This window comes from Triturus cristatus, chromosome 9 (genome assembly GCF_964204655.1).
Source record: "Triturus cristatus chromosome 9, aTriCri1.1, whole genome shotgun sequence".
Classification (NCBI taxonomy): Eukaryota; Metazoa; Chordata; class Amphibia; order Caudata; family Salamandridae; genus Triturus; species Triturus cristatus.
The window spans coordinates 1,152,636,969-1,152,663,236 of record NC_140592.1 but is presented as its reverse complement, the minus strand read 5'-3'; the positions used below and the strand labels follow the sequence as shown (position 1 = coordinate 1,152,663,236).

Genomic DNA, 26,268 nt, shown 5'->3' with positions numbered 1-26,268 from the left:
TCCTTTTCAAGGTTCCTCCTAAATGTCTTCGATGCTATCATCAGCCTGATGCTACAGCACCTACGCTTCTCCAACACTGCTCAAGAACAGCTTGACACCAAACAAGGCATCAATGCCATTGCTGGCTTTCCCCATGTGTTGGGGGCAATTGCCTGCACCCATGTCCTACTTGTGCTTCCTGTGGACACTGCACACATTTACCGGAACAGGAAGCACACACACTCCATGAACGTGCAGGCAATGGTGGACCACTGTGGCTTGTTCACCGATGTCGTTGTCAATTTTCCAGGGAGTGTGCATGACTCTAACATCTTCCGGCAGTCCATCATCAACCAGCGGTTTAAGAATGGCACATATGGAAATGGACTGCTTGTTGGAAAGTACAAATTGAACACATCACACACAACAAGTCCAAAATCATGTAGCACACAAATGTGGGAATGCACATGTAGCAAATGTCAAACAACATGCCTTGAAATATATCCAACCATACACAAGAACCCAATGGACTGTGGTCCTTGGGGGTAGCCTTGTAGACGACCTTCCATCCAAAGTCCTGCCCCTCTGTCACACAGCTACAAATGCTGGGAGCCAAGTAGGTGTGATGGTGGGTCAGGACCTATGAGGAAAGTGTGAACACAAGCCCAAGTATGGTGGCGGTGTCCAGCATTGTCACGAGCTTGTGGAGTAGAGACTGTCCCATGCTGGCACAGAGGGCACGTCTTCATCCCAGCCTGATGTAAATTAGTGCATTGGTGACTGTATTCTTGGATTTGGGGGGATCTATTTTAAGCTCTTACAGAGCATGCAGAGGGTGTTGAAGTAGCTGGATGTGATGGCAGTGACCTGTGGTACATGGAGAGGGAGGATTTGAGTACGATGCCCATTTCTCTGGCGTGGTCTGTGTGTGTTGTGAGACTGCCGAGGGTGGCACTGTTACATGCCGCTGGGGTGTTTCCAAGGATGACAACTCATGTTCTCTCTGCGTTGAGTCTCATGCAGTTGTTGCTCATCCAGTCTGCAACTACCTGCATTCCTTCCTGGAAGTTTAGTCTGGTGGTGGTGGGCTCTTTGGTGAGGGAGAGAATGAGCTGGGTGTCCTTGGTGCAGTATACTCTGCTGAGTCCGTGCTGTTGAACGATGGTGGTGAGGGGGGCCATGTGGATGTTGAAGGGTGTTGGGCTGAGCAAGGATCTCTGGGGCACTCCGCATGTGAATATTTGTGGGTTCAGAGAGGAAGGGTAGCAGTCTGGTCCTTTGGCTTTTGCTAAGGATGAATGATCAGATACAGTCAAGGGTGGCTCCTTGTATGCCTGTGTCATGTAGTCTGCCCGCTAGTGTGTGGTGGGAGACAGTGTGGAATGCTGCTGGCAGGTCAAGTAGAATCAGGGCTGCGTTTGCGGCCTTGGCCGAGGAGGGTGTGGATGTTTTCTGTGGCAGCGAGTAGGGCGGTCTCGGTGCTGTGGTTGCTTTGAAATCCAGGTAGAGACGTGTCCAGGATGGCGTTGTCCGTGGCTTATCTGGTGGTCTTGGTGAATTCATGGATGACATTGAAGAGGTATTTAGAGTTGGTGGAGTATGCAACTATTATGTCGTGGATGAAGGTCCTATCAGTGCTACCGATGCGTTGGTGGTATTTGAACATGGTGTCCTTGTATGTCTAGAAGTTAACATGTGTCTTGCAGTTTCTCCTGTTTTTCTCCAGGGGTCTGCAGGTGTGTCTGGAATATATGAGTTTGGTGGTGAAATATGCGGATTTGCTGCTGCGCTGTCTGTCAGAGTTGTGTGGCAGGGTGAATTTGTCTACGCATTTGGAGATCCATGAGTGGGATTCCCTGGCAGCGCTTTTGGAGTCTGCTGCAGTGTTGGGGGAGTTGCAGTTGAGGGTTGATTACATCTGCTCATCGGTGACTTCCTTTGCGGGGAAACAACCTTTACATCGCGGCCATTAGACCGTGATACCTTTACAACGTGGTTGTTACAATGAGCGCGTACAACAGGATGCCATTACTGTGCAAGTCATTATATCGACTTGCTGTAGACGGCGCTCTAAGATAAGGAATAGTATAATTTACTATTCCAACATCTTCCCTACTGTTGCGGAGGCTGGAGTTGGAATAGTAAATTATACATTCCTAATTTTACAGCGCCATCTACTGCAAGTCGATGTAATGACTTGCGTAGTAATGGCATTGCGTTGTAACAACGTGGTCGTTGTAACGAATGCGTTGTTACCTACCGCCTAGTAAAAGCACGCATTGTAACCTACTATATCCCCCTTTGCGTGGTGCAATGTGCGGGTGTGTCTGGCGTGGTTTTGTTGACAAGGAAGTGTATGCAGTGATGGTCAGTCCATGGGTGATGTGTGGTGTGGCTGAAGTGTACGCTGTTTCCTCCTGTAAAGAAGGGATCGAGGGTGTGTCCAGCCTAGTGGTGTAGTGAAGGCAGCGTTTTAGATGCATACATTGTTATGTTAGCATAAGCGCCTTAGTCGTCAGAAACGCCATCTTGCCACTTTTTGCTGCTTTTGCACACAACACTGCAGATACATGTTATTGTTTGAAAACTGCTTGCTTGCCTTTTCTTCACATGAGAACTGTCTGTTGTTCACATCCCTAGACGTGCACTGCAACCCTGGTCTGAACATTGTGTGCAGAAACAGTCTGAGCCCCCAAATAATGTATGTTTTTGAGTTCAGGTTGATCGGCCCCCACTCTAGCCATAACACGCACACAGCTGCAAATATCTGAAAGTCGAGAGCCTTTAATATTGCAGTTTGCATGCATTAGACACACATTCTGGAGAATAACTTTTCCAGGCGCAGAGCAAAGCTGATCCTGTGATGTGATTCACCTAAGCTGATCTTTACGGTATGGGGTTCCCCATTCAAGCCTAGAGACCTTCTATTAGTATAATAATACTAGCTCACTAGTGAAGGGAGGGTGGTTGTATTCCACGGTCATTTGTAATATGATTTCTCCCTTCATTTTCTATGGTATTGTAACAATGCTGATGGTTTTAATTTTAATCATTTGTCTGCTTATGTTAGCCAAAGTACTGCATCTTAGGACACGTAGTTTATAAAATAAACATTTTAAACTTTACCGTGCCTCTGATTACTCTTGTTGTGGACTGATATGAGAATAATAACGAACAGGTACTTCTGATTCCCACCATTCCTGAGAGTACTCTAAGTCGCTTGTTCTGGGTTGTCTATACATTGGGACCTCCAAGAGAATACGGATAACGAATGGGACACTGATGCTAGTCGGATTGGGGTTCTGGGTACTGAGGTGAGTTTTTGGTACACCACAATTCACTGAGGTCCTGGTTTCCTGCACATAGTTCTGTGCATGAGCAGAATCCCTGCAACAGTGGGTCGGTGTGGGTGAGAGTTGTGTCATTCACATGTTGCCGAGCTCTTCATCCAGAGAGTAGTGGAGTTGGTGTCTTTGGGGTTGTTGAGGTCGAAGTCCAGGTCTCCGATGAGTAGGTAGTCCATGGAGGTGATGGCGTGGGGTGTGAGGAGGTTGTTGATGGTGTTGGCAAAGCAGCCCATTTGTCCGGGGGTCTGTAGGCAAGTGTGCCGCAGAGTGTGGGGACGAGGCAGAGCTGGACCTGGAACTGCATGTCTTCCGTGGTGGCAAATGTGTTGCTGGAGGTGGAGGAGCAGAGGGACTTTTTCAAGCACAATGGTGAGGTCTCCTGCCGGGTGTTGGGGGTTAGTCCTCCCTCCCGATCGTGTCTCCATTTGGGATTGTGAGGGCGATGTCAACGGCAGAGGAGTTGGTGGTCCAGCTGTCCAAAAAGTAGGCGATGTTGGGTGACAGTGTGTCCTGGAGGTACCAGATGACAACGGTGTGTCTGTACAGGGAGTGCATGGTGATGAGGATGCATCTTAGTGCGTTGGCGGTGTTGGCGGCCATGGCGGTGGTAAAGGTCATGGGGTAGTGGAGGCAGGATAACTGGCCGTGGGTGGTGTTCATTGTGGCCTGTTGTCAGTTGTACGTCCTTCTGGGGTTGAGTGCGAAAATGGTGGATGAGTCGTAGAGGTAGACTTAATGAGATCCAAGGTCCCTGGCGCCTGTTGTGTCTGGGTCACGGACAGAGACGCAGACATGCTTGATATTTGTGTGCCTTTGTTGCACCAGCAGTGCTAATGTGCAGCCGCCGCCATTACATAGGGTAGGGGGATGGACAAGCAGCTGGGAGGCAATGAAATTTGCATTGATGCTGGAAAATTGTCTGAAGCTACATACGGCAAAGCGAATTTACCTAAGTAGCACAAATCACACACACACAAACAGGAACACTGCAAACACAGCATGCACATCTACTAATGGACACATCTCTATATTTCATGTTACAGGTGATCAAGTATATGCACTATCTCCATGGCTGATGACACCCCTCAGAGCCACAAACACACAGACACAGAGACATTACAATGTCGCACTTGGACGCACCAGGTCCATTGTGGAGAGAACATTTGGTGTACTCAAGTCACGGTTCAGGTGCCTCGACATCTCAGGAAGCAGACTGCAGGACAGCACTGAACTAGTGTGCAAGATCATTGTGGTATGTTGTGTGCTGCAAACAATATGTGTCCGCACCAATGCACCATGGATAGAGGTTCCGGATCAACGGGACAATCCTGAGGATGACGAAGAAGAACAGGCTAATGCTGCACACCCCCCAGCCATGGCTGCAGGAACAGTACGAAGGGACAGAATCATCCACAATTTTTTCACATGACCACATAAAAATATGACAACCCTTTCTTTGTTTAGACTGTGCAAAATGCACATGTGCATAGTTCTTCCAATAAAACATCACAACACAAAAACCTTGTGTGCATATTCATACTCTGCATGAGCACATACATCTGACAAGTGAAAGTTTAACAATGTGCGGTTATTATTGTTGAATTGTATGTTTGTGGGTGGGAATGTGTTGTGGGGTCAGAGATGAAATTTAGGGTGTGTTTTGGGGTCAGATATGGAATTAGGGTGTGTTTTGGGGTCAGAGATGAAATTTAGTGTGTGTTTTGGGGTCAGAGAACAAAATTAGGGTGTGTTGCGGGGTCAGAGATAAACTGTAGGGTGTGTTTTGGGGTCAGAGATGACATTTAGGGTGAATTTTGGGGTCAGAGATGAAATTACAGCAATACAGGTCATCTGAGGTAAAACTTGCAGTTAGCATCCAGGTTTTTGCCGCACTTATGCTAATGCGATAATTTTTTCATAACCACGATAGGAAAATATAGCTAAATACATGTGTAAACACGAAATATTACCGCAAAATCCAATTCGCATGCAGAAAATGATCGCAAACTCCAAAAACGGGCTGCAAACACACAGGAAGTGATGTCAGCATGCATCCTGTTGTTTGGAGGAGTGCACTTTCACTTTTGAGCACACTTTTTGTGATTGTGAAGAGAGTTGGAGGTTTTTGGTGTTGTGTGCTGCTGAATTTGATTTTGAGAGTGTGGTTTTGTACTGTGAACTATCTCGAGTGTCCCTGTAAAGTCTTGTGTAGTTGTCCTTACTTGTTTTTCGTGTCTAGTACTATATTTTGTCCGGTGTTTGTCCAAGGGGTGTTTTAAATTATTAATCGTTGTTGGGGTATATATTAGGGTTTTAATTTTTTAGGAGTGGGTTTAGGTGTGTGCTGGGAGATGGTGGATGTGGGTAGGGAGGGCAGGATGTCGGAGGGGGCATTGGGGGCTTCCTCTGGCTGGTGACGCACTACCTGCCATTGATGATCGAAAGTGGAGGCCGGATCCTGCGGGGCTATACGGTACGTGTGAGGAAGGTGAGGTGGGAGAATGTGAGGAGCCAGATGCTGAGAGTCTTTGACGTGGACAGGACTGTCCGACAGTGGAAACATCGATGGCAGGATTACGTTGGCCATGAGATTAACATGTTGGACCACCAAGGAGTCCTCATTGGCCAACAAGGTGGTAAGTACAGCCTCAAAATAGTTGAATGAACACTTTTGTTACTAATAAAAAATGCTGTCTGTAACACAATGGGGTATATGTACAAGTATTTTGCGGAGTGAGGCATTCTACATCATGCCTTCAGGCCTATCTTTCCCACCATAGAGACGCAACGCTGCACCATGTTTACAAGCATATGGAGCAGGCTTGTGTTTCCACCTGCGCTGGTGCAAAAAACTTGCAGTGTAGCGCCCACAGGCACTCTTGCACCATAGTGCAAGTGTGTCTGCGTCCCGCGAAAAGATTGTTCATGTACATGAAGTCTGACCTTACATGACATAAACAAGCCAATGCATTATGATAATTCCATGTGTGATGCACAAGGCAGCACACATGTAAAGATTATAAAAAATGAGGAATAAGGCTTTTCTCAGAGTTTTGCTGAGATAGGAACCTCTATTCACTAACATCCCATGTTGGCGCAGACTACTATGTACGCTGCCCTTGTACCTCTGTCTAGAGTAACATTGTATGAGATATGAAGCTTAAAATATTTAGCATATGACTTCTCAAGAGTGACATACACCATGAAAAGTTTTGACACACCCTTGTGCAGTCTCCATCGATGTTATTGTCAAAAGAGCATGGAGGACATGATTATGTTTGGCCAAACAGGGCCTTGGGAATGTGTCACACATGTCATCTGTGCATAATGTGTGAATGTGCAAACATGGTTTTCTTGTTTGCCCTCACTCTGCATTATCATGTCTTGTTGGAATGACAGGCAAACTCAACACAATCATGTATGCTACATGAACTGCAAAAGTACAGTTACAGAGCATTTACATTGAAGGTGATCAATGACTAGGACGCATGTGTGAATTATGTTTTTGGTTACCAACACACATTTTGTTTTATGTCTCACAGCTAGAAGACCACTCCTTACACAGGGGGACATCTACGCCTTCAGGGACCCACACGCCACTGGTGAGTACACCCATTAAATGTTGTCAATGTGAGTTGTGATGAATGTCAGGATCAAATCATATCCTTAGTACCAGGCAGTATGTGTGTATATCACATGCACCTTAACTCCTGTGTGATGGGCTTTGGTGGAAGTGTGAAAGATGTACAAATTAGTAAGTGAAGATGGAGGAATGCATATGTCTTCCGTGCACATCCCCAGTCAGTGATACCCATGCAAGATATATCTATGTGTTCTGTCTATACAGCACATGCATGCTGATTCCAGAGCGTACAGACAGGAGAGGGGACATGTGAGTGGTGTTGGTGATGAGTATGACCAGACATGGAATGCGTGTACATCCTTGGCTGAGATGACTGTACAAGTGTGCCAGATTATGCACAAGTAGGTAGTGTTTTACTGGCTGTGCGGTGTCAGATACAGGTCTGCACAGTACTATCATATGTATACTGCATAACAGCTTTAAAATCTTTCCATGGCATAGCTTAAAGCCAAGGCTTCCAATGGCACGTTCACCCACCAACTAGCAAAGATGGGCCTTTGTATGTAATTGACATGTTTTGTCACTGCAGTGGTGTTTTAAAGCTGTCTCCTTGGACTCATTCCCCTCATTTGACTCAAGGTTAAATGTACAAGCCACTCTAGCAGAATATGTTACGTTACCCCACATGCATTTTCCAGGCATGCTTTTTAAGTTTGAAATGCTTTATTGAGAAAAAATTGTTAAAACAGAGAGATACCAACCATTACAAACAATATTATCCAGTACATAACTAGGATGACAATAGGCTAATACCACATAGCAAAAAGACAAAAGCATTTTATAAAATGTTATAAGTAAGAAGGGAAGACAAGAGAAAAGGGAAACAAAAGGGGAAGAAGTAAAAGGAAGAGAGGGAGTGAAAGCACTACAAACGAAATATGAAGAAAATAGGGCATAATGAGTAGGCAAATAAGAAAATCAAAAACATATTAATCAGTGAATGTAGGAGTAATAGGAGAGGCATGGAAAATTAAGAAAAGGAGGACAGAACAAATATCATTCAAGGAGGTTTAAGATTTTCAGAAGAAAAATGTGAATTGTTTTTCAAGGCCATGCGATCAAGGTATGTTGTAAGGGGTAACCAGAAGAGATCTCTGTTGAGAGTGGGGGTGCAGGAGGAGGTAAATGCCACATCAGGTCTATGAAGGTGACAAAGAGAATTCCACCAACATTGTATAGAAAGGTTGTTGAGAGTTTTCCAATTAAAAAATATGTTGTGGAATGCCAGAGCAAGCATAAGGTCTAATAGACCAGAGCAATGTGGGGGGAGATCTAAGGAATCAGAAAGGCTGCCTATAAAGAGAAGAGGTATAGAATAGGGAATAGATATTGCAAATAGACGAGATATGTAGGACCAAACTTCATCCCACAATGTAGCAACAGGAGGGCATAGAAAGAAGAGATGGAGAAGGTCAGCATCAGGGAAGCCACAGGTCCAACAGTTAGAATCTTTAGAGATAGAAAAGCGAGAAAGAGAAACTGGGGAGAGATATAGTCTGTGATATAGAAAAAACAAAGATTGGGTCAAAGAAGCAGAGCGAGAAACTTTTAGAGATCTGGACCAAATTTTATCCCAAAGAGCAACAGACCAATCACATCCCAGATCCAACTCCCAAGCAAGTTCCAGTTTAGATTTGACACGGTTTGGATTGGGAGATGAGAAAAATTTATAAATAAGAGAAGCTTTAGGGAAGGTAAATAAAATTTGAAGAAGAGAAGATTGAGAAATAGGAGAAGATGAGGAAGGAAGGGAATAGTGAACGTCGAGAATAAGAGCCATGAGAACGGTGAACTTGCGTAAAAAGGATTGAGGACACTGAAATAGAAGTTGAAATCGAGGAAATGAGCAAGGAAGAAGTCCATCAAAGAGTTGCTTAACCCATATGAGACCCTTTGATCTCCAAGAAGTCCAACAAATAGGTCTGTTGTTTAGGAGAATAAGCGAATTATGCCAAATGGGGGCCTCCAAAAAGGATTCGCGAGTAATTGGGGCAGATTGGACCAAGGGTCTCAGAAGGGAAGAGGTATATCTAAATAAGGGAAGAGAAGTATATGGATTCTTGGCAGAAAAATGTATAACTTCATTGAGAGAAAAGGGTGAAAGTAGCGTACGTTCTATAGAAAGCCAGAGAGGAGTAAAAGAAGAAGGTTCTGATGCGAGCCATCTAGAGGCTTAACGTAGAGAAAAGGATTTATGATAGAGGCGAAAGTCTGGGAAATTGACTCCACCATTCAATTTCGGTTTACGAAGAGAAGCTAAAGCAATCCTAGACTTTTTATTTTTCCATAGGAATCTTGAAAGGCAGGAGTCAAGACGTTTAAAGTGAATATCGGGGATGTGTACAGGGAGCATGGAAAAGGTATATATAAGGATAGGGGAAATCATCATCTTAATCGAGTCCAGCCGACCCCACCATGAGAGATAAAGAGGATTCCAAGAGGAAAGTGATTTATCAATACGGGAGAGGACTGTAGACATATTCAATTGAATGGATGAGGAGATGGAATTAGAGAACCATATACCCAGGTATTTAATTTTTAAGGAATTCCAGGCAAAACCAGTAGAGGAAAAATGATGAGGAAGGCAAAATTTTGTAAGAGGGAGAATCTACGTTTTATCAGAATTAATCTTGTAACCAGAGACTTGTGAAAAGGAAGTAAAATCAGATAATAAGGCAGGAATAGATATTTCGGGGGCAGAGATAAATAAAAGGATATTGTCTGCATATGCAGAGAGTTTCAATTGATTATTACCATACGGAAAACCAGAAATGGATACGTTATTCCGAATAGAAGTCAAAAAGGGTTCAAGGGCTAGAACAAAGATAAAGGACAGCCTTAACGGACACCGCGCTGGAGAGGAAAATAAGAGGATAAATGACCGTTAACTAGAACTGAAGCTTTGGGAGCAGAATAATGTAGGGAAGTGAGGGAGATGAATTTAGGACCAAAACCATGCCAGTGTAAAGCAGCAAACAGAAAGGACCAATCCACTCTGTCAAATGCCTTCTCAGCATCAACAGAAATAGCAGCTAGAGGGATGGAAAGAGATGAGACTTTATTTAAAACGTTGAGGAAAAGACGATAATTGTCCGAGGTAAGCCTGCCTTTAACAAAGCCACATTGTTCTTTACCAATGAGATGGGGCATAAGAGGATCCAAGCGAAGAGCGAGCAGTTTAGCAAATAATTTATAGTCCACATTTACTAAAGATATCGGTCTGTAATTTTTACAAAATTGAGGATCACGACCCTCCTTGGGAATAAGGCAGATTGTGGCTTCATGGAAAGTTCCTGCCGCTTTGCCAGAAAAGAAGAATGATTGAAAGAGTGTTAAAAGTTTAGGGAGTAAAAGATCAGAAAAATGCATGTATAATTCGACAGAAAAACCATCAGGTCCCGGCGACTTACCTTTAGTAAGAGTCTTTAAGGCGCTATCAAGTTCAGTAAGAGAAAGTTCGTGTTCAAGGCCAAGAAAATTGAGATGAGAGGTAGAAGGGGTAGGAAGCTTCTCAAAATAGGATTGAATAAGAGAGGCGGAGGGAGGAGATTCGGGTGTGTAAAGGGATTGATAAAAAAGCCGGAATTGGGTAAGTATATCTTGCTCTTTGTGTACAAGTAGATTATCTGAAGAATAGATAGAATCTATAGAAGTACGTTCCTTACGCGATTTGAGATAGTTAGCTAAGAGTTTACGCGATTTGTTGCGACCACCATAGTAACGGGCACTACTCCGAAGAAGAACTGAGGAGGCATTATCAGTAGTAGATTTGTTAAAATCAAGTTTAGCACATATGAGATCTGGTAAGACAGAATTAGTAGAAGAGGTGTAAAATCTATGTTCTAAAGACTTAATATGAGCCAACAAAACTTTCCGTTTGTTAAGAAAGAGTTTCTTTTTCTTAGAAACAAAATCAATAATGAACCCTTGTGCCGTCGCTTTAAAAGAATACCAGACAAGATAAGAGGACAGAGAAGGATCAGAAATGAGTAAAAAGAATTCGTTGGCAAAGGAAAGAAAAGAAGAAGAGAAAAGAGGGTCCGTAAGAAGAGAGTTATTGAACAGCCAGCGAGAAGATTTAGGGTGTGAAGGGAGGAGATCAAAGTCTGTTACAATAGGAGCATGATCAGAAATAACTATGGGTTCAATAGAAGAGGATAAGAGATTTTGGGAAAGGGATTGAGAGAGAAAAATGTAATCAAGACCAGAAAGAGAAGCATGAGGGCGAGAGAAAAAGGAGTAGTCTAGAGTATCAGGATGTGAGAGTCTCTATGAGTCAATGAGATGCGATTGTGAAATAGTGTCAAGGAATTGTTTATGGGATTTGTGAGGTATAAAGCGGACAGATGACTTGCGATCAAGAAGCGGATCAACAATCTGGTTACAATCACCACCTAAAATAAACATGGTATCTCTGTGTTGGAAACATTTCGTTGTAATTAAAGGCCAGAAATTACAGTCAGGTTGAGTAGGACCATAAACATTAAAAACAGTTAAAGGTACAGAATTAATTAATAACTTAGCTAGTACCCATCGACCTTCAGTATCATTGTCCTGGGATACAACCTTACATTTTAGTTTCTTGTGGCATAGAATAGCAACACCATTTTTTTTATTGGAAGATGGGGAGAATGGGACCGTACCCACCCAGCCTCTTTTCAACTTAAGCGATTCGGCTTCAGTAAGATGAGTTTCTTGTAAAAGAACTAAATCAGGATTCTAAGAAGCCAGGTGAGAAAGTATTCTCGGTCGCTTAATAGGATTAATAAAACCTTTTACATTCCAAGAAATAACTTTGAAAGTAAAAACAGTAAAAATGTAATAGAAGAAAAAAGCCATAAGGACAAGAAGAGAGAGAAGAATGCCAATAAATAAAAGAGAAGAGAAAATGAGAGAAAAGAGAGATTTTAAAGAGGGAAACATGGGAGCACAAAAAAGAAAAAATGGAAAACGCATGTATAGGGAAAGTAATAATGAGAAGGAACAAAAGAGGAGGGAAAGGTACCACCAATAAATAAAAGGGACAGAAGGGATAACAGGGGAGAAGAAGGGAGAGGGAAAAACAAGAAGAGACAGTACATATCCAAAAAGGATGACTGAAGACAACATGCCTGAGGGGGAGAGGAGAACAGAGAGCGATGGGGCAATGGCGACACTCAACAAGACGAACCCGCCAAATGCGGGAGTCCGAACCACACCAGGACAGGGAAAATGCAGAAGAGGAGGCACACAAATTGAAAAAAACCCAACGAACCTGTTAGAATAAAACAAAGAAAAGCAATTAACAGAGAAAAATTTTTAAAGGAGAAAAATAGTCAGCAATCATTAAATATACAAGATAATGAGTCCTAAGATCACTGATGTCTAAAAGGTAAAAACAAGAAAGGAGGTAAAGCTTGAGAGGGACATTACACTAAAACAACTAGTATAGCATCAGAACAATAAGACCGTAATGAAAGCGGAAGCAAGAAATGTAAATTCAGGAACACTAAACCTGTAAGGAAAGAAGGTTATATGATCAACCATTAGAAGAGGTGGAGGTGTCCATGCCATTGGGAGCGTGAATATGAATAAAGTTTTTAAGTTCTGCAGGATTTTGAAAAGTCCATGTTTGATTCTGGTATGTGACTTTGAAAAGACATGGATAGAATAAACCATATCTAGCGCCCAAAGAGCGAAAAGGAGCCCGAAGATTCAAGAACTCCTTCCTTCTGGTCGCAGTAGCATTGGAGACGTCCTGTGAGAGAAACACTTTTTGACCCATCCAGGAGATTTGACGTTTGGAGCTAGCAGCCGAAAGGACTGAGAGAAGATCTGTAAATTTCAAACAGAGGATGATGACTCCACGTGGCTTGGTTGAGGAAGATGTACGAGGACCAAGTCTATGTGCTCTTTGGATACTGAGAGAAGTGGTAGATGGCATATCCAGAAGTTTCGGGAGAAAGGAGGTGAAAAACGAGACAGGGTCGTCTCCTTCCAGAGATTCCGGCAGACCATAAACGCGAAGGTTATTCCTCCTGTTGCGATTTTCTAAATCCTCGGTGTGTTGCTGAAGAGCGAGGACCAACTTTTCCAAAGAGGAAATTCGCTGTGAATTGGCTGGAATATCTGTAACTTGCTGCTCCATCAGCGATACTCTGCTCTCCATAGCGGACCATTTCTCCTCAAGAAATTGCATCTTGTGATTAGTTTCTTCAACAAACGGCCGTAAAGTGCGTATCTCGTCCAGGAGAAGTTCCAGAGAGACAGGGGGTGTCGTCTTATCTGGAGAGGGAGGATCTTGCTTCAGGCGCTTAGAGGAAGTAGTAGGCGAAGAAGCCTTACCAGCCGATGTTTGCACCGACGAAGGGCGATTGGAAGAGACTCCCGCCATTGGGTCTGCGTTAGAAGAAGAGTCCGTAGCGGAGGAGAGCGAATTCGTTGCCACAGGAGGACGCTTAGAGGGGATAAAAACAAACTTTGGACAGCGCAGTTTTCCCATAAAGAAGTAATAGTCCTCAGACCTCAGGGTGTCCAATAGATGGCGTTGCAGTCAACACAGGGGAGCATGACGCCGAACAAGGCGAGGGAAAAAGGAGCACTCCTCACAATTCCCCCTCCTCCAGGTAACAATGCAGCTCCTGTGAAGCGTGACAGTAACAAAGTCTACAAAGTTATAGGTTCTCAGTGCCAAGAAAAAATAACCATTGCAGCTGAGATAAAAACAGAAGTCGTTTTCATACAGAGGAGCCTGCAAAGCATAATGTGTAAAATAGAAGCATTCCTGGTGTTAGTGACAGTTAGAGTAGAAATACCAAGTCTTAAGGGCCATAGAAGGTGGCAGCGTGAGAAAATCCCCTCCGTGTAGGCAGCATGACGTATTTCAGAGCGCGCGAAAATCACCTCAGCAGAGGCAGCAACTCGCTATCACGAAACGTGCATATTTAAGATGGCGGCCGCCCCGAGGGAATCCACCCAATAAACAAACGGTGTAACGCGGATCCGCCGACATCCACAAACAACCTCACCCGAGGCACGGAGTGTTCCCTGAAATGATGCTGGCGGCCGACAGGCTGTTCCGAAGGAAAATCACGCCGGTCTTGTTGAAAGAAGGTCCCGGTGCGGGAGAGCGGAGACCCTAGGCAGCCATCTTGCGCGGCGCCGTAGCCACGCCCCCTCCAGGCATGCTTTTAATCCACATGTTTTAACACACAATACATTTTACAATGCTGGGCTTTACAACGCAATTCATTAAAACACATTACCCATTACATCTCAATGACTATTCTGACTACAGGGGGGCGTTACTTTTGGGAATGTCTTGTAACATTTAGCGGTGTACAGTCCTGTGTTTTGAAAATTCAGCAGGGTCAAAGATGTGGATTAAACCACGTTGGTCCCGATCACCACCACTACGTCACCTATTGTGAGGTAGTGGTGGCGAGAGGGGCTGCGCCTCATGTGCAAGTCAGTGATCATACACCAAATGTTGTTTTACCATGTGTGATGCTAGATGCAGCACCAGTGAAAGTGACAGTAAGGCTTCTCCAGGATTGTTCAAGTGCATGAAGGGACACCTTCTACCCACGAACAATCATCACATGCACACATACACCCTTACATTCTGGTGCAAGGGCACCTGCGTTGGCGCAAAGTAGTTAAACCTAGTATCATCACAGGATGAAAGGCAGGGCTGCACCATATTCTTGTGAATATGGTACAGCCTTGCATTTCAAAAGTGGTGGAGAGTGTTGTTGAGCCAAGGAGGCTAACGACACGCTCCACCACTTCCTAGTACATATCCCCCGTTGTTCATGTACAGGAAGGCACACGTTCATGTACATATACAAAACATGGCATTTTGAATATTGCATGTGTGCTGCACAAGGCTGCACACATTGAAGAATCACCTACGATGAGAAATGTATTGGTTATCCTCCTTTTGACTATTTTGGACCAGGATTATCAAGGTCTTATTTCTGGTGCTGCCTCATATGTAGGTCCCCCCTTGTACATAGGGGGCAGCGTCAAATACAATGGGTGTTGCGCTTGAATGACCCACACAACACCCACTGGATGCACCTTTCACACTAACCATAGTATGAAAGGGTGCCTGCGTTACGTGTCTTAATGCTGCCTTGTACATACAGTGCAGCCCCTTTCTCCACAATAATGTCACTGAAAGTGATGTTATGGTGGCTATAGTGGCTTGTACATATGCCCCTGACAGTGTCATGTGGTTGTGACACTACCAGTCCCATGCCATTCACTGTCATGTCAGTGTTGCCAGCATGTTGTAACTGAGCATTGATTTTACATTGCATTGTATATCTTTTGTTAGACTGTAGGCTCCCATGTTCCACTGACCTAGTGTTTCTGTGTTAAAAGGAGAGAATTGACATAGTCTTCATGACTCACATTTGATCATTGCTCTTCTTTGACAGACAACATGTCGCCAGTTGGTCCATGCATTCGAGGTCAGAAAGGACCGGTATCTCCAAATCCTCAAGGTGGCGAAGAGATACCACAAGTTGCCACCTGATAGGTGGAAATCGGTGCCCAATGTAGGCCAAGGACACAGCCAGAGTGTGACACAGGCCAGACTGGGCACTTCTGCTGACAGGCGTGGGTACCAACATGGGCAGGGATCTGCACATCCCCCTGGAAGAACACTGAGACAAGCTGCAACCTCAGTATCCAGAACAAATTCTGGTGCTCCCTCACAGACCCAAGGACAAGCTACATTGGCAGCAGCAGGATCTGATCAGGAGGTCCCGTTTACCATGCGGGACCGCCGTGATATAATGGACATGAATGTCAGGTTGGCACATTTAGAAAGTGAGATGGCTGAGCAGAACACCCACATGCAGGACATAAAGGCTGCCCTGGGTCTTCCATTTTGAACTGGCCAATGGAGAGCCATCCCCCTTTTCTACGTTCCCCCAATGTAATTTATACTTAGTAGTTAGTGATAGGATAGTTTTTTAATTGTTAGGTAGTGTAGTTGTAGTGTACTAATAGGTAGTGTTACATTTTAGCATAGATTTATATTTAATATCTTGTAGTATTCGTGGATACGTTTCCTTTTCCTTTGGGTGGGGGGGTTGATGTCTTTGATTTTTTTTTTAAATATTCAAAAAACCAAAAAAATGTATATTTGTGTATGATATCTGTGTAGTTAATTTATGTTTAGCTAAGATGTATTTGTCCTGTCTTCTGATGTGCTTTAAGGGTGGGAGGGGGTGTTGATGTCTCAGTAGTTTATTTGGTTAAATGTTAATAAATTCATGCTGTTTCGGAATTCAGTTAGCACTTATGTCTGAAGTGGTTTGGTGGAGTGTTGGTTTTTAGCTAGTTTCCAACTTCTTCAATCTCAGGGCAATCATTTGAATGCCGTAATGTGGTCATGACATGTTACTTAGCTGGACGGATAGTCTCAGCATCCTTTTGATTTGAGCACACTGAACTTGCATGCATTACAGTCATGGCCTAGGCTATGGACACTCTTTTGTAAAGTTGAACATCTCATGTGTGACTCACAGAGTTGGAATGCACATTGATGCACATTTGCAACACAATGTTGAAACATGGACTTTGACATTGCAATTCTTGTCCATCATGATGATGGATGTCTGCACTGTGTTCCACAGATTACATCCACACCCTTCATATCATAAGAACCTGGCGCTGAGTCCATCTAACATGCACACACATAGGCACACTTGCTGTGTAGTGCAAGTGTGCCATCATTATGGACATTGGTTGTTCCTGTGGCTGTTGGCTCACCCTCCTGCCCATGCACAATCTTGTAAATTAGCTGATCAAATGTGCATGGCACAAGGCAGAACACAGTTCTGCAGCAAACAGGAGGGGTTATGTAGCATTGCTCTCTGTAGTGCCAGTGCCATACCCACTTTTCCACACTGTTACTTTTGTCATTGCCTCATAGTGATGCCACACTTGAAATGGTGATACAGCATCTGACTATGTGCTAAGGGCAGTGCACTACACATTCCTGAACACATTGCCCTCTCCTTTCACAGTGAGCACAGCATGAGAGGGTTCCTTGTTTCCAAGGCATTGTTAAGCCACGGTAAGTGCCTGACTGTGGACTTGCACTTAAGACTAAGTCCCTATTACCAACACAGCTTCACTGAAACAGACATTGTGATTCCAATAGCAGGTGGGCGATATGTGCCATAACGAATTGTTACCTATGTGCATGTGATGTGCTCTATCTTGGAATGTCACATGCAATGACCCCCATCACAACAGGCTTTGTCCACCCCGTAGAGTGTGAGTAGATCTGCCAAGTGAGACTTGTTACTAATGCTAAATGAAGACACTACTTGTGGCATGCAACAGACTTGGACCTATTTCCACACATGCCTATTGCCATCATGTACTGAGGGCAATGTTGGGATATTGCTAGTAGGTCATATTTGATCAATGAGGGCACGGCTAGATCTCACATGCCCAGTCATCTTACTACCTAGCTGTGACACAGTTTAACATGAACATTTATCATGTGTCACTCGGTGTACATTTGGATGGATTCACTGCTCAAACATTATTGGAGACTTCTATACCTGAAAGGTCATGATAAACACACATCTGCGTAAATTGTAGGTTTTAATTAGCTTGTGCATTGGCTTTGGTGAAGACTGCCACAGTAATTGGTCAAACAACCCCCATATTTCATAGATGCCCAGTGGAGGCCTGACAGAGTCCTTTGTGTGGAACATGCCCAGAGATAGAGGCAGAGGTCAGTCAGCAGGCTGACTGCAGTGTCTTTGTGTACAACACAATTTATGGCAGTTCATATTGAGGTCAAAGGTGAGTGTCACAATGTGTAGAAGAGGACATTAGAAGATGATGTTCCATGGCATGGTGCTAAGCACAGATCCAAGGTAAAACTAACCATTTGGCATTGATGAATAGTACCGCTTTCTTCTTAGCAATATTGCAAATTATTCAACATCTTCGTCCTCTGATGTGTCATGTGCCTCTGGTGTGCGTGGTGGTAGATTGTCAGTGCCACTGTGAAGCACTGACACATCAGGGGGCGGAGATGTAGATGTTAAAACTTTCTAATGTTGTTGCCAGCTGAACAGACAGTTACAACACCCATTACCCTCAACGTTGACACAATGTGTAGTGTGTAAGTGGGCCTGGATCTCAGGGCTGTGTATTCAAAAGTATTAATTTGTGCGTCTCAGGCCCTATCACCCCGCCCCCACATCACATCATGTGCGAGTGGCAGGGTGATGTGTGTTTGTGAATATTGCACACAGATGCTGACATGGATGATACATGCTGTACTATTTCGGAATTTTTGCTGCCAGTGTTTGTGTGCAGATGATAACAGTCCTGACTGTATATTTGTTCATTGACCCTGTTGACTTTCCCAAAATACTTGTTTATATGCAAATCAATGTTTGATGGGCAAGTCACACCAGGACTAATGTATGGTACAGTTTTAGGTATGGCAAATGTGTGCACTTGAGAGTATAGGAGTGCTTTTTGAGCTAAGGAGGGATGGTGACATGTATCTATTAGAGAATTGTGGTTGCTAAATTGCTATTCTTGCTTGGTGTCATACTTGACCTATCATACTTCTTTACAGAGACTCTTTTACTTCTGTGAGTATGGTACACAGACAGGACACGTGGTAAAACATTATGGTGACACATTCCTGTTATGCGTAGTCCATGCACTGTACTATTGAAGGCATGTCCCCCCTGCTTATGGTATGACATGACATTTTGACTCCACTGTGCTGAATGTGTGCATTGTGGGATATGCACCTTTTAGACAGGAGGCTGCATGATCATTATGTTGTGACAATGCATGTGTTCATGGTATGCAGACTCACTCCATGCTTTCTCACTTGGTGTACACAGGGCTGCATCTAATGAACATGGAAAGGGGCACATTCCCTGGAGATGCGTCAGGCTGGCAAAATGTCCCCCTTGCCTCAACACCATGCACATACAATTGTCTGCACAGGGCTTCATCTCTTTGATGACAAAATGAGGCTGCACTGTGAATGCGTCAGATGATGTGCACAAGTGAGCATGCCCCTACCGATGTCAGCACACATGCACCATTGTGCATGTCTGTCTGAGTTGTGTGCAAGAATGTGGATGTGCACCAAGGTCCCCCTTCATTGACATAGACAATCTAAGAATCAACTCAGAAACCCTTGCACAATGGTGCATGTGCAACAGTAGTACTTTGTCTGGGTTCGGCAGCAGAGTGGTAGGGACTGAAAAATGCAGTGAGCTGTAGGTCTGGACAAAATCTGCATAATATCCTTTGCTAAAATTACCCAAAATGCTCATAAAGGTAGTCGCACTATATTTTAAAGCAAAATGTATCACATTTGTGGTGGGCGGGCGCATTTCCCGCTGAAAAATAGTGCAAACCCCACATGATGCGAACAGCAAGTGCTCGCATTTGGTTTGTTCTCCTCCTTCCCATGTTCCTGAAATAGGATTGTTATCCCAACAAAGTCTCAGTTAGACAATTTGGCATAATAGCGAAATCTAACAATCTGTGTAACAATCATAACAATATGTGGTACAAAATCCAGAGATGGATTAATCACAATGCTCAAGTCACGGGCAGAAACAGAATAAGGCAGTACAGTGAGAGGAGAGAATGATAGGTGGAGTGAAAAAGGTAGATCAAGCTGTGACAAAGAGAATCTCTGTTTTCTTGAGATTAAGGCCCTCATTTACAACATTTTGGTGCAGAACAGTGCAGCAAGGCTTCGTGCTGCGCTGCCCTGTGTCAAAAGAAAAGGTCAGGAATGCGCTGCATCTATGAGATACGACGCATTCCTGTCTACTTTCAGTGCGCTGGCACACAAATGACTGTCTTGCGCCAATGCAGGCATCCTTGCACCATATAAGGGTTTCCGCGTTGTAGGAATGATTGTTTTTGTGTGGAAAGAAACACCTTCCTGCACAAAAACGATCAATGGCAGTGCTTTCAGCACACATAGAAAGAGAAAAAACAAGCATTGGCAATGCAATAGGTCTCGTAATTGCAAGATTTTGAGCTATTGGCATTGCAAATGGCAATGCCCTTTTATTTGTGTTTAAAAACTTGCATTGTCATTTGTTATGTTAATGTTGATGTTAAGAATAACTTGTAAAGCGCACGTACACCGGGTGGTTTCATGGCACTGTGATAGGCTCTGTCCATTACCTATGGAGACGTCAATTGTAGGCTTGTGCAAATAGCCATGTTTTGAGGGACCTTCTGAACTTCATAAGGTCCGTGCAAGACCGGATCTCTAAGGGGAAGGAGTTCCACAGTCTAGGGGCGAGGGTTGCAAATCTGTGGCCTCCCTGACGTTTCCGTTTGAACGCGGGGGAGGAAAGGAGCGAAAGGTGAGCAGAGCGCAGATTGCAAGAGGGGGTGTGCTTGAATATCAGGTTGTTTATAAATATGGGGTTTTGACTGTGCAAGGATTTGAAAATCTGGGTTGTTGCAGGATCAATCTGGCTGCGTCATTCTGGACCATCTGCAACGGTTTGAGCAGATAGAGTGGCATGCCCAGGTACACTACAATACCAATAGGTCAAAGTTTCTAAAATGTACGACCTATTGCATTGCAAATGCTTGTTGTTTACAAGCCCCTATGCTGCGCTTTCACTAGAGGCCACGCACCTTTCTTTAGATGAGCTGTGTCTAAAGAAAGGTCAGCAGCCGCTATTAAAGTGAAAGCGCGGTACGGGGAGCTTTTAAGTTGACAAACAATTGCTTTTTTTTTGTAAAAGCGCCCTGTGAAAGCGCGCAAGGAATGCTGAATGTGCTGAATGTCAATGGCACAAGCTAATGACAAACATGGGCGGAGAGTGCGCGGGGCTTCAAATCTATACTGCAATGCAGCATGGCTCGCAGCGCAGCGCTTGCGCTGCCCAGGCTCGACCTAACCAGAACTGACAAAGCAAAGTGGCTCTTGCGCAGTGAAAAACTGTTCATTTTGCGAATGAAAAGAAATTGGGAATCCTAAAGCAAACCAGCACAATTATTTAATATTTGAAATAATTCAATTCAGAGAAAAAACATAACTGAAGTTTGTAGCGAACACGTTGGTTTTTTCACGCAGCATGTCAATATTTAGAATTCACTTTTCAGACCCTGGGAGTTCTCCACTTCTGTTAAAAACTGTTGCAGGTATCTTTAGGCCGTTCCAGGCTAAGGCAAGGGGTCCTGTTTTTTGCCATTTCTGGATCACTAAGAGTCAGTATATTTAGAGTCCCTGTTGCTGTTTTCTCAGAAAACCCATTTCTGCACACCAGTTGAACAGTCCTTTCGGAGTTAGACAAGCCTTCAACATACCTGCAGCAGATCAACTAGAAAGAGAAGAAGGACACCTCCCCTGGAGAGGATAAAACATCTAGAATCATACTCACTTCCTTGGATGCAAGGACAAGCCTCTGGCATGCTTCCATTTAACCTCTGCTAAGGAAGACACATGGAGGATTCCCGGGACAGGAACTTCAATAGTCACAATGTCTGCCAGTGGTGTGGTTACAGAAATGCCGGCTTCACCAGCCAGAGGCCACAAGAAGAGCTCCTATGTCCAAACCCTACAAAAGGAACAATGTTTACCCTTTGAACTGCATCGCCTATTAAATCAAAACTACTCTTGCTCTGCAGTTACATCCTGTCTCAGTGCGTGTGTGGTTGTCAGAGGGAGACAAAAAGAACAGGGTCACTAGATTCTAATCCCGAAAAATATAAACTACTGAGCGGTTTTGGAAAGAAGCAGAACACAGAGGGAATACAGGAACCTCAGCAAGAATGACCGGCAACAGGGTACTCATAAGTCTCCGTCAGGACCAAAAGATTCTTGTTCTCTGCAGAAGAAACACTGCATGCAAATACTAAGTCTGGAAAGCATTTAGAAAGTGGCTAACAAAATGAGGAAAAATGAACGGGTGTTCAACAGAACCATACAATTAAACAAGCGCACTCCTACATCTGGGAAGGTTTGAATACTGGAGGGCGACAAATATCAAAAACACCAAACCAGCATATAGTTTGAGGAAAGTTTGTCACATTTAAAAGGCATGCCTTTGTAGTACTTCTTATTGGACCCTGGAAAAGATCTTCGGTGGCTTTAGTCTCAGAGACGAAGCACGTCCGACACTACTGCTAGTTCCAAGAAACGAGGGTCCCATCGGACGTCAGAGGGTCCCATCGGACCTCAGAGGGTCCCATCGGACGTCAGAGGGTCGGACGTCAGAGGGTCCCTTCGGACGTCAGCTCCCCGAACTCCACGCCCAGTTGTTCATGGGAGACATGTACACGAGGGACTGCCAATGCGTTCTTGCTGTATCATAGTCCATGCCTCTCAGGAAAGGGATAGCTGGTACTCCCCAAATGTGGCAGCAAGTCCCCCCCATCATATTGCACAGATTGTTTCCATTGGGGATCCGGTGCGGAGGGGGCCTGCAATGTTCCAGATGTACAATGCTGCTATAGTGCAGGGCTCAATGCAGGCCACACTTACTTCAGTGAGGTCTGTCTCTCCTCCTGACACCGATGCACCTCACACTCATCCCAGTCACACTTGTCATAGATGAAACAGTGACACAGATCCAGCACCAGAGACATCATCAATCAAAATCATGCTTGTGGCACAGCAGGAAGGTCTTTCCTATAGCCCCGCGCGCCCTACTCTTACTCCCCAATACCAAGAGAGACCAATGCAAGAAGCCCCAGACTCCACATTTCATCGATCAAGAGAGAGGAAACCTTGGACCACCCCTAGTTCTGGAAAGATGACGTTTTTGCAAAAAGACTCATCAGGGAGGAGAGACATTGATAATAAGAGCCTTTTGCAGGTGATTGTATTCCCACACCATGCCCGCTGTATCACAGCCACCAACTCACACTTGGAATACAAGGATCGCAACTTGCAGAGCTGCATTTAACTAAAAAAAGGTAATGTGGATGATTCCAGGCACTATCGGTAAATATTGTATTGTGTGTGCTTTCCATGCAGATGTTGCCCATCATGTGTTTTGATAAGAACAGACAACACAGCCTCGGGCGGAGGCAGAACAGATAAAACGGAGGTCTGCTCAGGGGAAACATTGCCTTACCAGGTTTCGGGAAAAGAAAGGCAGGTTCATGACAACAGCAGAGTAACTAAGAGTAAACACAGCCCTTGAATGAAAGCACAGCTGCAATTACCAGGTGAAGGCGCTGGTCTCAATCACGATGAACTCACAGGTGTCTGGCCTGGGGTGCAGATTACAAAAAGACCAGCCCTCTTCACTCAGTCAAGGCAAACAACAACTAGACCGCAAAACGCACGAGACAGCCTGGGTACGGGTTCCAAGCCACTGGTCGTGCACAGCCTTCCCTTGGACTTTATTTTGTCGGGCCCTGGGGAAAGTTGGGTCCCAGACCAGTCTTCCCCCGGGGATCTTCACGCAGGGCCAGAAGGACATGGGGAGGGGGTCAAGGGGTTGGGTAAAGGGAGGGGTTAGGGTGGGATATACAGGTGCAGGAGAAGAGGTCTCAGCCTCTTCCTAATACCTGGCACCACTGGGGAAGGATAGTTCAAGTTGGTCCACCCACCCACCCTACAAGTTATAGGGGATTGGTTCGGTGATGTTAAGCGTGCCAGTTCAGGACACGTTGCGGGTGATTGGGCCAGCAGTACTTTGGAGGGGTGCTGAGTCACATACAGGCGGATCCACCCTTTGGGGGGTAACAGGTGATGGATGGCGGGGTGCCAGATGCAATGAGCAACAGAGAAAATTCAAAAGACGATGTTGGAGGGAGAGTGAATCGGAGAATGGGGAGGTGCAGGAGGTAACAGAGTGAAAGGGTAGGAGTGAAACAGATGTGATGGTTCAAGGATGGGTGTGGATAATGAGGGGTATGATGATGGTACAGTGTTATACTTGCACTGATGTTATTGGTTAATAATGTTAACTGTTAGAACCTAGTCCTAATAAAATGGCCTTTTACGCTTTAAGTAACAATGTGGAGTGTAGTTATTGTGCAATGAATCCCCCATAGGACAGAAATTATTCTCAAAAGCTCAGCTTTGTTCTCATTGAGCACCACAGCGTTTTTGAAGTTTCTTTCTATGACATTTTAAAGCCACGGTTGAAAATAATCTGACTGTCATTTTATTTACACACAAAATTTAGCAGAGTCTCCAGGCAGATTTCACATATTTATTTATATCAACATCAGGGGTCCCCGCGCTGCCTGAGGCTGTGCAGGAAAAACAAGCGCTCGCCAGCACTCCTTGGAAACATAAAATAAAAAAACGCCTGACCTGCAATAGCCAGATGGGAGGAGGGAAGAGAGGCCATCACACGCTGTACTGTGTGGTGGCCGACCAAAATGCTCTCTGAGTGAAATCGCTGGCAAGAGAGCTGAACACACAAAGTAGGGACTTTTACAGAAACGCACCAACAAGAAGCCAGCATTTCTGAATGCTGCAGGTAAGAGCCAGTAGAAATGGGTGTATTTGCCAAAGCAACACCGAGAGATACAACAGGTCATCGCTGATGCTCAACCTAACGAATCAAGTTACTGGGGAGCGCACGGTTTTGCCCCATTTCCAGATTGAAGCTATGCTGTAAATCTTGGAACGTGTCAAAATACATGGGCGTTGAGTGGGAACATCCACTGCGACACCTTTTTCATGCCTCCCTGATGCAGCGTTGCCTTACACCGTAACTACGAGGGTATAAAAAGCCATGCAAGGTGGCTTTTTGTGGCCTCCCATATATGGCTCTGCAATCTGCGCCGCCGGAACGTCAACAAAAGTGATGGTCTGGCAGCGCGCAGGGCTTGTGAATAAGCCTCTAAGTTTAAAAAATGAAAAAACATTCAAGTCTTCACTGCCCATAGGCAAGTGTAGACATATTCATGAAGAGAGATGGTGAAATACGGAAGTTAAAAGAAGATTTGATAATCAGCATAGGAATAAAAGTTAAGACCATGCAGTGAAATAATAGAAAAACAAGGGAGTATTGTAAAGGGAAGAGGAAGCGGATATAGAATAGCACCTTGAGGAACACCAAAGTGAGCTCTGTGGGAAGCATCTTCTATTGTTTCGGTGATATAGAAAGAAACAAAGGTCTACACTGGAGGGTCCCTTGCCACTAATGTTTAATTGCTCAAAGGAATAAAAAGAGGTGGTAATGAAGGCACATGAGCTTTTATATAGACCACCATTCGTTTGTATAAAAAGCAAGCACTGGCACTAGGGTTTCTCTTTCCCGCAGCTCTATTCATGTTGCTGTGGGACCAGGAGTGCAGGCAGAGTATGGAGGGAGGGAATAAGTGAGTCTTGGACCTGGCCCTTCATGCAGGCTTATCTGTTATACTGAAAATAAACCCTCGTTAGTTATAAAAGATATAGGTTTATTAGGTTTAGTGTAGGTTACAGGTAGGCCCCACCAGGAGCAGCCTCCCTGCTGCTTAGCCTATTCCAACTGACGCTCCTTCCACTCTAAACACTCCTAGTATTCTGATGACCTACATACTAGCCGAGCAGCGGGGAACATAGGGACAATAGGAAGCATGCAAAACCGCAACATTGTCCTCAAACCATTACGTCCCTATGCCTATTTTTCTGACCTTCTTTTTGTTGGCTCGGGCACATCACCAGTGCTCCCATCTCTAAACATGGTATGATTAGTTTACACCTGTTTGGCATATTTGAATTTCTTGTAAGTCCCTTGTAAAGTGGTATACCATATACCTAGGGCCTGTACATTAAATACTAGTGGGCCTGCGGCATTGCTTGTGCCACCCATAGATGTAGCCTCTCAAACCTGTCTCAGGCCTGCCACTGCAGGGCTTGTGTGCACAGTTTAGTTCCACTTTAACTTGGCATTTAAAAATACTTACCAAGCCTTAAACCCCTGTTAGAACTGGGGGTCTCTAGTTGGCAGAGGTAGGTACCTTTGACCAAATAGGGACCCTTGCTTCTAAGTCAGGGAAAAGGGGTTACACTACTGGATAACCCCTGCTCACCCACTTGGTAGCTTGGCACGAGCAGACAGGCTTATCTCCGAGGCAGTGTGTTAAGCATTTGTGAACACATACAGTAATACAGTGAAAACACTACAGATGGACACCACACAGGTTTTATAAAAATAAGTATTCTTTATTTAGACTTAACACAAGACCACAAACGACAAAAATCCACAATACTGTACTCAAAATTTACTTAAAGATGGTAGAAGACACTTAGTTCAAGTTGCTGGTAAATGCAACACAGTTCTCACAAAAGTACCTGGATGCGTAACGCAAAATAAACAA

At 44.5% G+C, this 26,268-nt stretch overlaps 1 long non-coding RNA gene across 1 annotated transcript in view; it reads left to right on the top strand.

The window, feature by feature from the left end:
* The window catches only part of LOC146799535 (uncharacterized), a 139,751-nt gene that overhangs the window by 33,783 nt on the left and 79,700 nt on the right, over window positions 1-26,268 (top strand). Inside the window, exon 3 of the long non-coding RNA XR_014968936.1 lies at window positions 6,869-6,928. This is a non-coding gene — a long non-coding RNA (uncharacterized LOC146799535). The remainder of the gene's footprint in view (window positions 1-6,868; window positions 6,929-26,268) is intronic.